This window comes from Heliangelus exortis, chromosome 3 (assembly GCF_036169615.1).
Source record: "Heliangelus exortis chromosome 3, bHelExo1.hap1, whole genome shotgun sequence".
Lineage (NCBI taxonomy): Eukaryota > Metazoa > Chordata > Aves > Apodiformes > Trochilidae > Heliangelus > Heliangelus exortis.
This window is the reverse complement of record NC_092424.1, coordinates 9,911,277-9,925,672: the sequence shown is the minus strand read 5'-3', so window position 1 is coordinate 9,925,672 and position 14,396 is coordinate 9,911,277. Positions and strand designations below refer to the sequence as shown.

At 39.7% G+C, this 14,396-nt stretch overlaps 1 long non-coding RNA gene across 1 annotated transcript in view; it reads left to right on the top strand.

Annotated features, from left to right (window-relative positions):
- Positions 1 to 14,396, top strand: part of LOC139794054 (uncharacterized) — a 33,528-nt gene that overhangs the window by 1,702 nt on the left and 17,430 nt on the right. The window contains exon 2 of the long non-coding RNA XR_011724931.1: positions 4,233 to 4,358. This is a non-coding gene — a long non-coding RNA (uncharacterized lncRNA). The remainder of the gene's footprint in view (positions 1 to 4,232; positions 4,359 to 14,396) is intronic.

Sequence of the window (14,396 nt, the reverse complement as noted above, 5' to 3'; positions counted from 1 at the left end):
TTGACAAAAATCTTTATTTCTTCAGGCTTTGCTTTAACATTTAAAATGTTTCAGTGACAGGAGACTGCAACAAGCCTGCAAATTGCAAAAGGATTCTGATACAGCTCGCAGGGCTGGCTGGGATCTGCAGCAGCTTGCTTTTTTTTGTCCCCTTAGTCCAAATGCTTGCCTCTCTTCCCTTCTCTCCCTCTTCCATATTTTCCTATTTTCATATCCAATCCCCTGTCACTCTCAGAAAACAAGACATTTTATAAACCTATGACTCTTACCCAGTGATTTGTAAAGAACTGAGACTGCACAAGCTTCTTTTGCCCATATTTTTTTGATAAGACCTGCATTGTGTTGTTATGTAGTGGTTTGGCATGCACAAGTTTGCGTGCAGTGCTGAGAATCCCATCTCCTCTCAGTGACTGAAACTTTACACCAAATTGGGCAGACTTACCCTGCTTATCAGTCCACAGCTCAAGATTTCATCTATTCTTTCAATGTCAACTCTATTTCTTTAAAGCACACTTGCTGGAGCACACTTGATATTTCATGTCAACTGCAGCAACAAATCAGGCTTTTGGAGCTTCAGAGGAACACCTGAAAACCAACTATAATGGCATCAAAACTCAAGGCAAAACTGTTTTTTGTGACTTACATGAGCTATCATTATGATAGATCCACCTTGTTTTTTTCTTGAGAAAGACCCGTGGCTGGTAAGTGCAAGAGTTGTGTTTGCAGACATCTCCAGTTTCCCTCAATCTCCCAGAGTTAAAAAAAGATTAAAACACAAAGTCTCTAAGCCAGTTTACATTCCTGCCTGTGAAACTAATAAGTGCAGGGGTAGGTTTCAAAATGGCAAACGTCAAGGCTCTGATTTTAAATGGAAGGCTTGCAGCAATCTTGACTAAAGGCAAAGGTTAACCTGGCTCCCTAGTTCATGTCACCAAAGCAGGATTGCAAAAATTATTCTGTGGGAAAGCAGTAGGATGATTTATAATTTTTCCTTGTCATATAGGAAGACAAGAAATACCAGATCTGCTGCCAAGTGCAGTTCTGCAAGGGGGGTTCCCACCTGAATCAGCTTTAGAAGCTCACAAAAAAAGATACTGCTGTTTATTTTTAAATCTTGTTTTTAAGATTTGAAGGCGCATACTTTTTATCATGTGTATCTCCATACAGATACTTAAAGATTTCAGTACTTAATTCAAAACCTTATTTAGCCAGACTGCCTCAGTCTATAATAACCTCAGTTACTGGTGGTTCCTGCCAAGTTCTTTGGGACAGAGAAGCTCACAAGTGCATGTGTGCACATGCACGCAGGTCATAAAATTTCAAATTTCTTAAATAAAAAGGGGCATGCATCCCTTTGCTAGCTTCTCCTGTTCCACCTGAAGCTTTTGTCAGGATCTGAGGAATCTATGTGTGTGTTCATAAGAGCACTTGTTTGTCCCTTCAGTCCCCTAACAACAATAGCTGTTCTGATAAAGTCCTTCCTATCAATATTTATGTATTTCTTCGATACCAATCTTTGTGATAAAGTTTTTTTAATACAGATTTATAACTTTAGGACACTTTTTGTTTATTGAAGTGGAAATGCAAGTGTTGTTCCAGGACCACCTTATAAATAATAATAAGATAGCAGAAATAGTGCAATATGATGTCAATTGCACAACCTTATATGAAGGCAATTTTTTTTAAACACAACATGGTAATTGTCTTGTATTCCAATGAAATAAGATTACTGGCTTGCATCACTGCAAAAGTTGCTACAGAACACAAGAAAACCAGAGCATCTGTGTAGGTAGAGGTATTGGGAAATAAGGCTGATTAACAATGCATGGAGAATTCACTGCAAGGTGTGAAGATTTATGTGGGTGAGTATACAAGGGATTAGAAGGAAAAAGGCAGGAATCTATGTACCTGTTACTGTTACTCAGTACTGTGAGACCGTGAGAACAAATGTTTTGGGAACAAAGCCCAGAGTTCTTACTGACGTGGTGTATTTTATCCTTAATTTATACAGAATATTACTTTATAATCAAGAAGCAATAGTCTTCCAATAGCCATCCCATACAGAACTTAAGAATTTGTAACAAACTGTGATGAAAAAGAGGAGCTTGAAGTTAAAAACTGCAGAGAATCCAACAGACAGCTGCTTGCCACATGCGGCTGTTCCGTAATGCTTTGTTTATTTTATTTGTATTTTATTTTACAATGAAAACATCACTTTACCTTATTTTTAAAAAAAAATTAAAATCCTAGAATAACTTAGGTTGGCAAAGACCTTGAGATCACCTAGGTCATTATAAAGGAAAAATATCTCTATGTTTGATTAGCTAAAGCTGCTTGCAGGCAAAACCAGACAGTTCCTTGATGTTCTCTGTACTTCACCAGCTCCAGCTGCCTACAGAACACCTTGGGGGCTAGCCAAGGTTGGCCCCACCCCAACATGCTTCTGCTCAATGCATTTGAATGCTCTTCCAGTGCTCATGTGAATAGTCCACAAGTGCTTTTCTTCTTTCAGATTGCATACTGTCTGTTCACATGAAAAGAAGTTCTCTCAGATCATTGAGTTTCACAGATTGGCAAAACCATTCACTCATTTTTGTCACATTTTTAAAGCACAGATGAACTACACAGGTATTACTGTTCTCAAAACCCTTTGCAGCTGTCTTTGAATTGATAATCTAATACATCTTTTGACCAAATAGTCTTCTTTTGTGCCAGTACTATCTTGAGCAGCTCCTGTGTGAGGCCATTTATCCACTGCACCTGTTCCCTGTTACGGTAATGGATAGGAAAGGTGCTCCTTCACAAAACTTTGATCTTTGTCCCAGAAACTACAGCAGCTGAATGAAACCCTCCCCACACCCCCTCACATTCTGCAAGCAGAGCACATAGCTATTCCTTCTAACCCTACAGCAGTTTTTAAACCTTTGCAACATCATAACTTTCCTTGGAGCCACCCTTTTTTGCTAACATACATCCTCATGAATTCTCAGAGGCTAAAGGGAAGGAGATTCCTAATAAGGGGAGAAGAAATAGTGCAGTGATAGAGCTTTCCTCCCTCTTGGTCCAGTGAAAGAAAGCAGAAGAGAGCCTACCGTGCAGTTTTGTGCTTTTACTCTGTGTGGGTGTTTTGTGCAGGAAAATTGCTGCAGGGTTTTGGGAATGAGAGCATAATGCCAAATGACCTGTGCTGTCAGTCACCATAACTTGCAGAGGTTTTTTGCTGAAATACTGGTGAGAATCAACACTTCAGAGCTGCTGCTTCTATTTCTCCCATGTAGCTATAGCTGCAATTTAATTCAGATCTGTCCGTAACATGGGCAAAAGGCAGGATATCATCCATCTTCCTCATAGGAAAGATCCTAACGTATCTGTAGTGTCTGTAGTGCTGGAAAGAGGCACATTTTCAATCATCTGCTGCTACCTACAAATACATTAAGGAAGTCTTCTGAGGATTGCCACAAGAGTGATTAAATATGTAATTCTGTTCATTCTGTAGAAAGCAGAAGTTTAGGTTTCAGACTGCTGTCTTGACTTCAGACTAACTTTGGAGCTCAGCACTCAGCATATGTAGCATTTGCTGTGAGAACGGAAAGAACAAAAACACAGAATGTGATGCAGAGACAGCAAATTCCTCTCATTTTATAGAGCTGGCCTGGTCAGCAGCGTGCAGGGCCTGTAACTGAACTCTGAGAAATACTAAAAAACCAAATGGTCCTACAACATGCAGAGTATCTGCAATGCAGCATGTTTTGCTTGTGGTCTTTGACATACCTCCAACAGCCCAGGTGACTCTTTGCAATGCCTGTGTAGAGAGCCCTGCATTGTGTCAGGACCGATCTTCACTTACCAACACAACTCTCTCCCACTTGTCTGAATTCCTGGGATGGCAACAAGGTGTCTAACCTGGACCAAGAACCAGTTATTTAAGGCTTTACTGTAGTAAACCTCTCTTTGTCACCTATCAAAGCTTGCTCAACTTATATGAAATAATGACTTGATTGTATTAACCGTTCTCAGTATGTCTCTGAACATTGGCAGAGTGATAAAGGTAAAAGGTCCCAATCTGTTCTTCTCCGATCTCTTCCTATAGCATTTATTCTTTATCAGAGGGCCTAAGACTGTTCTAGGTGGTCTGGATCAATTTTTCTGACTCATACTAGTATTTTAGTGTTCTCCAGCAAAAAGGGTCCCCAGATGTGGCACTCAAATACTTTTACATGTTTTTTTTAAAGGAAAAATCACCTTATGTGAATCAGTAGTGGATTTGAAGTCTTGCTGTGTGGATGACTCCTGTCTGAACAAGGACAAACACCTCCACGTGAAGAGCAACTGCGTGATGTCGGGAGGACTGCCTGAAGGTAGATAACTACCTGAGCACAAGGGAAGCACATTTATCAAGGTCTTTATTCATTAATCACTTCCTGAAGTTTAGATAAATCCTTTCACAAGAGCAATTAGAGCCAGTCAACAGAACCTCATTACTGCATATCGTGCATTCAGCTGCTTCTCTCAAAATGCCTCCAGCAGCATCTCAGATGGTGCCTGAGCCTGCACTTGCAGCTCAGATTTATGGATGAAGGAGAGATAAGGGGAAAGAATAAGATATTCACAGTAATGGTGAAATCTAATGTGCTATTCATGGACTAGGTTGCAGTCATGGAATATAGGATAGAAAGTCTGGGAAGTGAAAGTCTGGGATCTGAGTGAAGTGTGCTGCTCACGCAGGTAAATGGAGCATCTGAGGTAGATACAGTGGTTTGTAGGAGCAGGACATGAAACAGAAGGATGTCAGTACCTGGATGTGAGGATCTAGTGAAGGGAAAGGAGTGTATTAGAAGGGAAGAAGCAGGCTGGAAGCAAACCTCTTCTGACTCATTTTTACGGTCTGGAAAGGAGTATTCTGGTAATAGCTACCAATGCTGACAAAAAAGTTTGAGACCTCTGTGCCTGGGCTAGGTATTTATTTCAAAATTATTTGAAATTGAAAGCTCAGTGGACTTTTCATGATGCAGGATATGCAGTTTCCCACTCAGAAACTCTAAGTTAATCAACAGGAGAGATTTTCCAACAGGACGCAGGGCAAGTAATACGGTGGGGTATTAGAGATCCTTGCTGGGCTCAGAAACTGTGTCTGAGCTCCCTCTAGTGAATCGTGTCGGTTTTCTCCGCTCAAAGGTCACTTCTGGCTACCATATTCCTATTGACTGAAGAGATAAATTCAAACTCAGATATTTTAAAACAAATAAACAAGCAAAGGATCTTTGTACCTGTCTTGTAACAGTTCACATTAATTCTGCTACACAAGGCTAAGTGCTTCTTTTCAGAAGTTTCCTGAAAAGCATGAAAGAACAAATGCAGTTTTAATGGTGTTAGAGTCAAATTGAAATTGGTCTGTTTCCAAAGCACTTGCAAAACAAAAGCAGCAGGCTTGTGTATCTTCCTACTGCAGGTAAAATAATATTTTCTAAACGTTTTCTAAAGGGCTTCTGATAGAGGGCTTTTGTCATCATGAATGTGAAACAACTGTCAGAAATAAGGCTGGCATGTTGGTCAGTTCATTTCATATCTTATGGAACAAGCAAATAGGTGAATCACCGACTTTTCTACATGGCATATGAACTTTAAAATATGGCCACTGTAAGCATAAAAAGGAGACTTTACAATTCATTTTAGTGTCAGGATTTGGAGTCCTCCCCCCCCCCAGTAACATCCCCTTTCCAAACTTTAAAAAATGTTCAAAATTGTTCCATTTCTAAAGCAAAATAAAAAAAAAATCTAAAACATAAATTTTAAAAATGTCTCATGGAACATGTGGCTTGAGATATTTGTGCTTATCATGATGGCATTTCTCTGCCTGCCAGTTTATTTATTTCCTCCTGGAATGAGGAATGGAAGGGGCATTTTTGTATGCAGTAAGCTTAACTACAGAGGCTGTGAAGTATTGCTCCAGCTCCTTCATACAGGCACCCATGTTTTACAGGCACTTCATAAATATACCCATGTTTTTCCCCAAAATGGCAGGGAATAAGGAATACTTTTATCAAAACAACATTCAGCTCTCTTGTGGTCACTGTAAATGTGCCCTCCAGCTCTACTGGTGATGTGCTGTGAGGCACATGGTGGGTACACTGGTCCCTCTTGGTTGTTACCTGTTGTCTAGAAACTGTTGCCACAGCAAGCTCTGGACATCAGCATTACTATTTCCTGACACTGCTGTTCTCTGGCTTGTTGCCAGTTCTGCTATTTTCATGGGACTGCATGTTTTGTTTATTCACAACCACGAATTAACTTCTGTTCATGTATTTGTACTTTTTCAAGATTCTTGTGCCACAGAAAAATCCCTGCACCCTAAAAATGTTGCTAACAACCTTTTAGTCCTACCCCTTTCTGGTTACAGCAGAGAGGTAGTTCTCTCACAGTTTCTGTCCTCACGCTGCCCTGTCTTACTGAGAACTCATTTCTGGGGTTCTCAAATCCAGGTACACATTTAGAACAACAGCCATCAATTTAATCAGAGCATGGTGAGAAGCTGTTAAACCATCAGCCAAGGATGAATGAAAGCTGTAGAGGAAGTTAACGAGGAGGAGAATGAAGAACTGGAGTTTTGCATTTAATATTCCTGTGCAGCAATATTTTCCTGCCCACCACATACATCAGTCTTGTCATAGGTTCACCAACAGGAGGCTTGTTCACTGTTATTATGAAAGATATCAGAAGGAGAGAAAACATCCAAAGGCTGAGGCAGTAGAAACCACTGAACTGTCTCTCCTTGTCCCAAGCTAATTTACCATTTGATCATATACTGTTTGAATGGATTTTTTCAAAGCTCTACCCTGTCCTACAAAATCCAGTGGTAACTGGGACTTCCAAGGCAAGTAGAGGCCCCTTTGACATCTGTGCTCTGTCACCAGCTCTACATGCTGCCTACAACATGCAAAAGTTTCTAGGTTTGGTTTTAGCTGAAGTAGCTAAAGCTGGATGCACTGTGGGAAGGAAGTGGAACAAAAGGTACCTTACTAGTAATTTGGAACACTGTGTTCAGATTCTGTAACAGAGGAAGCATGTAATGCTGAAGCCATCTGGCCTGCAGTAGTGAAAACATGAGAGGCATAAAACCATATTAATGGCAGCATTCCAGGGCCTTGTTAAAAATGACACATCACTAAAACAAAGTAAGTGCTGATGTAGCACCACCAAAGGCTCTTTGATGGGCCTGGAAAGAGAGTGCCTTTATTTTCCATTAAATACCTAACAGCAATACCTGCCTCTGCAGGAGAAATGGTGTTTCTAGGCATCTCTTTCATATGTCTTATAGTAGTTCCACAGCCATGGTAAATATTGAGAACTCTAGCTGTTCTTCTTGACTTTTAATTTTTTTATACAGCACACTGGAATTTGACATCTTTGTGAAAAACGACCAATGGTCAATAGGATTAAATAAGATCCAGTAGGTGAAGCTGAAACTAGGACATTTTAGCTTAAAAATAACTATTAAGATTTAAGCATGTAAGATGTTCATCAAAAAGAGATGCTAAACCTGCCTGTCTAGTTCAGAGAACATTGCAAATAACCTAAAATTTACTCCGAAGCATTAATGAGAGAAACTGACCATCACATGGCTGTACACTGAAATCAACCTGAGCAGAGAAATCCCTAAGCATCACCTAGACCTGAGGAGCAGACTTGTGCTGTTATCAGCTATTACAGTCACGTGATGTGGGGCTTAACCTCCTCTCATTAAGGCTTCAGCCCCGTCCCGTATGACCGGTTTGTAACATCCGCAGACAGAAACAAAGCATCTCGTTCCGTCAGGCAGTTTTGTTTCAGGTGGAAGGCATCAGTGTGAAAGCAGGACATCCATCCCCCTGGGTACCAACCCGGGGCTACTCGGTCGCCCCAGGCCGCAGCTCGGGTGCCGTGGGGCCAGCAGGTGGCACCGCTCGCTTGTGCTGCTGCTGCTGTTGTTGATGCGTGGACCACACACAGGAGCCCTGCTCTATTTAGGATAGCTTTCCCTTTAGGGGTAGGGCTGCAGAGCTGGTTTTCTTTATCTTGATGTAAATAAGGAGGGAATAGGAGCATTCCAAGGAATGGTAAAATGTGTAAGAGGTTCTACTTTTGAAGCAGCAGTCTGAAAAGTACGTGCTTCACAGAGGTCAACGTTTGTTTTCAAATAAGAATCTGGATGCTTTACTGGTTTTGAGGTGTCTGCTTAAAACCAAGTGTTAGTGTTTTACTCCTGATATGTGTTCCCACAGACTACAGTTCACTTTATTTTTGTGGGAATTCTCAATACTCTGCTCTTTAGTTATCGGTCTATGTACATGCCCTGTTTTCTCCCCCAGGAGGAAAAGGAGTAAAACAGGGACAGCAGAGGAGGGAAGGAATTAAAGCAAAAATAATAATTTCTGCCAAAAAAAAAGACTGAAGATCTACACACAACTAGACTAAGCACAATGAGGAGGAACTATTAGATGTGGCCTTTTGATTAAACTATATTGTCTCTAGTCCTTTGGCTTCTTTCTTGGAAGTCATTGAGCTGTGCTCAGAGCTCACTCCCTCTGTCTCCATCCCCCACTTGTGTCCTCTTCTAATTTCCTTCCTCTATGCATTTTCTCTTGTGCACTCAAAGTACATTTGCAGACAGAGTATGGACCACATGACCTCACACAGTTGCCTGCATTTTACTGATAGACAAGGAGGGAGAGGACTTCTCCTCAGTTGGATGTGGCAACATATTACCAAGAGTTAATTTTGATTTGGCACAAGTGCCTTTCAAAAATTTTTGCTTGCGAAACACTAGAAACTCCTTCTGTGTCCATGGTATTTATTTTCCTTGGGAGATCTCCCAAGAAGGTTGGGAGATTAGGGTTGGATGTGAGTTGTCTTAATACCCTCGCAATCCGTGCAATATCTTCTTTTCTGAGTGATTGATTTAACACTATTTTACTGATATAATTGTGTAGCATCTGTGTGCAGTGTACCAGCCAGACAATATTGACTCTGAAATACTCAAATACAATGAATAGATATGAAAAACAATGAAACAAATCTAGCTAAGATGAGGATTTTTATATTTTACTTGTAATTTCTGGTTTTAAAGCTTAAAACATTTGTTTCTCCATAGCCACAATGGGAAGAATTTTTTCTATTAAAATAATACTAACATACACCCATTAGCTTAGACTACAAAAATACTTTTGGACTTGGGATAGAGAATGAAGAGTTGGAAATACAACAGACACAGAGATGACCTTTAGCTCTGATTACCAGTCTCCTACAAGCAACTGATTGCATAAAATGCAGGAAATCTCAATTGATGCATTGTGTAATTGTTTAGCAGCAGATAAGGGTTCTGGCCTGCAAAAAGGGTATCCCTAAACGACCCTTACAAATGAGACCCATGAGGAGTTTCTTTCTCATTCAATTCCAAAAGCCATCGTTGTAGTTTTCAGTTTTATTCTCTCCCATTCCCCTGGGCCCTTTTGCTTTCTTCCAGGCTGAGGTAGCTTCACTGTTAAATACAGCTGCCTCTCCCCTATGCTCACAAAGTTCCCTATGGCAGCCAAACAGGATGGCAAAGGACTCTGGTAGACACAGATGGCACAAAGGTCTTCATGGACTGTTTCTAAATACATGCTTTGAAAGGAAAAGCAGCAAAAAATATTTATAGTGAACATGTAATTACAGACTTCATCATTAATCACCGAGCAGCTCCAGGAATGCTGCTCTGCAGATTTTGCCACCCTAGAAACCTCCTGGAGGCACTTTGGGAATTTGTCCAAGATTCTACCAAACTTCTGGCCAAGCAGCAATATCTTGGAGCTGCATCTAAATCGCAAGTGTAATAATAATAAAAAGTCTCAACTTACCTTAAGTTGACTGGAATTTATAACTAGTAACAATTTAATTTTTCTTACCTCCACCAGAGGTTTATGCTTGCTTAGCTGTGCAGGAAATTAGTCATATATTGATGGAACCAGGGCAAATTCCCTGAATAGGTGGAATGGAAGGAGTCATAGCCATCGCCCTCACAGCTGCAACCTCTTGTCCAAGGTCAGTTGTCTCCAGCTCCTCCCCAAAACCTGTTAGAAGCCAGACAAATTGCCAAGAAGCTTTGAGAGAACTGATGGCTCCTCCCAGGACTGCCGAAGTGAGAGCGAGTACACAAGAATCAGTCACCTGGAGGGGACAGCAGAACAGGCAGGGAGCTAGCAAGGAGAACCCAGATAACCTGTTTTTCTGTCTTCCACTTTTTAAAAGGCACATTCATTCTGTGCAGTGTAGCAGAACCAATTACACAACATAAGTTTCAAACTTCTAATTACAGTGGATGCTTCTGCATCAATATTGCTGGAGGGAAACATTCATGCAATGAAGCCACAGTATCTGTGACAACAACATCATGTGCCATGCTGATCAAATGGCTAAATTTTAGTGTCACCCTTCCTGGTTGTAATTGAACCTTACAATTAAAAAAGAATAATCATCAAGGCTGTATACAAACAAAATTTTTCATATGAAACAATGAACACATTAATAAAAATATTGTAACATTTATTAATAATATATAGCAAATATTTTCAGAAAGTCTAATTATTCTACAGGCTAAAGGATAAAACTTCTGTGATAATGAATACCCTGATCTTGCATAACTGGAACTAGACCAACAAATTAAATTACCCAGACAGCATGAAAAAGATGAATTGCAGAAAAATTAAAAACTGCTATTAAAATAGATTTCCAGTCTCTCTTGCTAACCCACCTGGAAGGAGAAAAACAGTACTATCAGGAAGTCATTGAAAAGGAATGTAATTAAAAGGAATTAGGCAGTGTCATGCTGCTTTCCAGTTTCTGAACTGCAGTTCAATAAGAATCAGATATAAAATTTACACCAGGATAGTAAGATACAGAAACAATAGGAAAGTTATAGCAGCCAGTTATAGAATTCTTTCAGTATCTCATTTTATTGAAAAAAATACGAGATAACTTGAAATTAATTTATGTTGGTGCCAAATCATAACAGTAAATCTTTCTCTTTTTTATATATTTTTTAATCTTTTAAAGTCAGGATTGTCTCAAAGCATTTTACTAGTTCTAGGCTCCAACAATATGGGAAATTAATTTGCTCTACAGGGCTGCACTGTGGTGGTGGGAGAAAAATTAACTGCCAGTAGAGCCCAGCCATGTCCCCTCAAAGTACAGGTCAGAAGTGCAATGCTTGGGAGGCAGGGATGCTCTTGTGTGAGTATTCCCAGTAGGCAAGTACCTGGGAGATGGAAGAAGGGGGAGCAAGGTCTGTCTGGGTACTCAGTGGCTCTGGTTTATGGAGATGTAGACATACCCTAGAAGTGAAGCCTGATGGTATCAGGACTTGTGCACCACCAGGTAGTGTGAAACCTCATGTACTTCTAATGCTAATTGTAATAGTAATAAAATACATACCTCCAGGGTTAGAAGATCCATAACAAATCTGTAGAATTTCTGTGCAACAACAGCTGCGAGATTTTAAAAATCTGTCTTTGCTCTAGCTAGAGCTGATGTTGGAAGACTTTGGGCTTTCCCCCATTTTGCTGTGATTTTGGTTTGGAAGAAAATAGCCTAATACTCAAAGTGGGGTTTTTTTAATGGAGCTGCATATTTAAAAACAATGAAGCTCTGTTGCTGGTTCTCTGAAGAGAACTATTTATAAAGATTGTAAAGTCAGTGTCACAGATCCCGGAAATAAGGCTGCTTGTATGTTGTGATTTGGTACCTATGTATTATGATGTTGTCTTTAATTACATTAACATATCCTGTTGTCTCCAAGAATTCCTTTTCATGCAGTCACCAGGAAGCTATTCAGTATTCTTTTTGCTTTCCTTAGTCAACGAGTGGGTTAAGGTCTTAATTAAAATGCCTTCTCCACATCAGGTTCTGCTTATGAAACTATTCACTTGAACTGATGGATTAGCACTAACTTAGCTACAAGTGTTTGGAGACTTTCCTGTAAATATTGAGGTATCACCTTAAAAAAGATATTTTTTTGAAAAAGAACAAGTTTGCATAACTTGAGAGAAGGCTGCTCTGCAATGCAGCATTAACTAGTGCAGTTGGGCCAGGTGTGGATACCACGCACAGGCCATTTCTTGATTTGAAGATGATTTTGAAACTTGAAAGTAGTTACACTGGAAATTTGCAGTACATCTAAATAATATTCTTTTTCCCAAGGAGGAAAACCCAGAAGGAAGCAAATAAGTTCTCGATATAATACGCAGTCCATGACATTTCAAGCCTAGTCTGTCAGTAATTTACTTTGAAAAAACAATTCTTCTCGCAGTAACACAAGCAGCAGCAGCAAGAGCCTGTGACTTTTATGTAGAATGAGCTATTTGAGGTCAAGAGACAATGAGAAACAGAAAATAGCCTGAAGAAAGGACAATACAGTTACATCCCTTCCTCCTCCCTCCCCAGTTTGAATAAATTGGCAACAAGTATTTCATCACAAGGAGAATCCCAATCATACGACCTATTTTCATCTAATTACTTGACCTATTCTTCCCCGCCAATTAAAGTTTTTTTTTTGCTGTTTACTCACATGTGCCTTGGAAATCATGACACGTGCTGAATAGCAGTACCTCTGTGAGATGTGCTGAGAAAAGTATCTCAGCTAACAAAGATTTAACAATTAATTTTAATAGGGGCTGATAGGATTACTCATCTAATGTCCACTTCTGGTTTTCCCGTGACACAGGGATAGGCATTGTATTTAGTACTCCTAGCATCAACTGGAAAGAGTAGGACACACGTGGCTACAAAAAAAGAAAATGAGCACACAGAAATGTAATGATAGCACTGAAGAATGGGTGCTACCTGCTGTGATCATCTTCTTTTTCTATTCAGAGTTAGACATTATGATGACATCACTTTTCGCTGCCATTAGGAGCTATACCTCTGCCTTCTGCTCAAAAATCCACAAGGAATCACTTATAAAGAGGAAAAATACCCAGAGCCATCAGGCAAGATGCCTGAGTGTTTGGATTAGATGCTGCACCTAAATTTTTCCTTTATGTCAGCCTCCTCACATTGTTTTCAAGATTTCTAGTGAATAGCTCATGATGGGCAATTTCACAGTGAACCTGAGATTCTAAATCACTAAATATATCTAAATCACTAAATCCCCACTAATCCTGTCACTGCTCTGAGGCACAGAGTAGCAAAAAGCTTAATTGCTATAAATGCTAATAGTGTGGAGAACAGACTTTCAGATGTTCTCTCGAAGCTTCTAGTATGAACATTTTAACAACCAGGTCTTATTTCCACAGTCTGTTCCTCCTCCCCCACCCCCATGCCCCTCACCCCCCTGGGTACTATTATAAAAGCTCTGCTGCATGAAGTGGAAAGGACTGACAAGCCCATATACTGCAGATACCAGATACTGAAATCTATCAGGCAATTGGTTTTTACCCCTCATTCCCATAGGAAATGCTAACATGAAAAAGCAGTTTACAGTTCTACAGATAGCTTAAACCAGCTGTAAAATCTCAGCCTTTATCATATCAGTCATTATGATGCTAAAAAACATTCACAAAACCCAAAAGAATTTATTCATCCGGTGGCACATTACAAAAACTGGCAAGAATACTGAAGTGTATCTTCCTATTTTTCAATACTTTCCTACAGCCCCTCTGAAACAGCTATCATCATATCAATACACAACTCAAAAAAAAAAAAAAAAAAAAAGTTAAAAATCAAGAAGACTTTTCTTCCTTTCTTTTTTTCAGGTGTAGGGGTCATTGCTATTACTTGTGACGATGCAGGGTAACCATTTCAGACAAAGCATGACTAACAAGGTGCTGATATTGCTTAAAACATTCTGAGATTACCATGACCCCTCTCACTAGAAGGAACACTAGAAATTGTATTGCTACATCACTGCAGGGGCATCAGAGGAGATTTATCCCTGTTATGTGGGTGAGGTACTGAAACACAGGAGAATTAAGTGACGTGCTAAGAACACATAGGAAATCTGTGGGAGACTGGTAGCTAAATCAAATACTCCCAAGTTCCACTTTTGTGTTCTTATCACTTAATCAACTCTCTTTCCAAGTACTTCAAATCATGTCACAGAATACCCTTTTCAATCCACAGACAATTTTTATTTTCTGGTCATATAAAAAAAATTGAAGGAATAAAGGTTTGAGGAAAATAGAATATAATATGACAGAACTATAAAGCAAGTGGTCTGCTATTCACAGTGTACTTTAGAACAATAGGTAGAAAAAAAAATTTAAATTTGCCCTTTCTCTGTCCTAATGTAATCTGCTAAACTATATTGGAATTAATGATTTTGATGCTAAGTGCTCTGTGCCACAGAGCACAGACTTTTCTCCATAAGAAATTATTCAAAGCCTGCC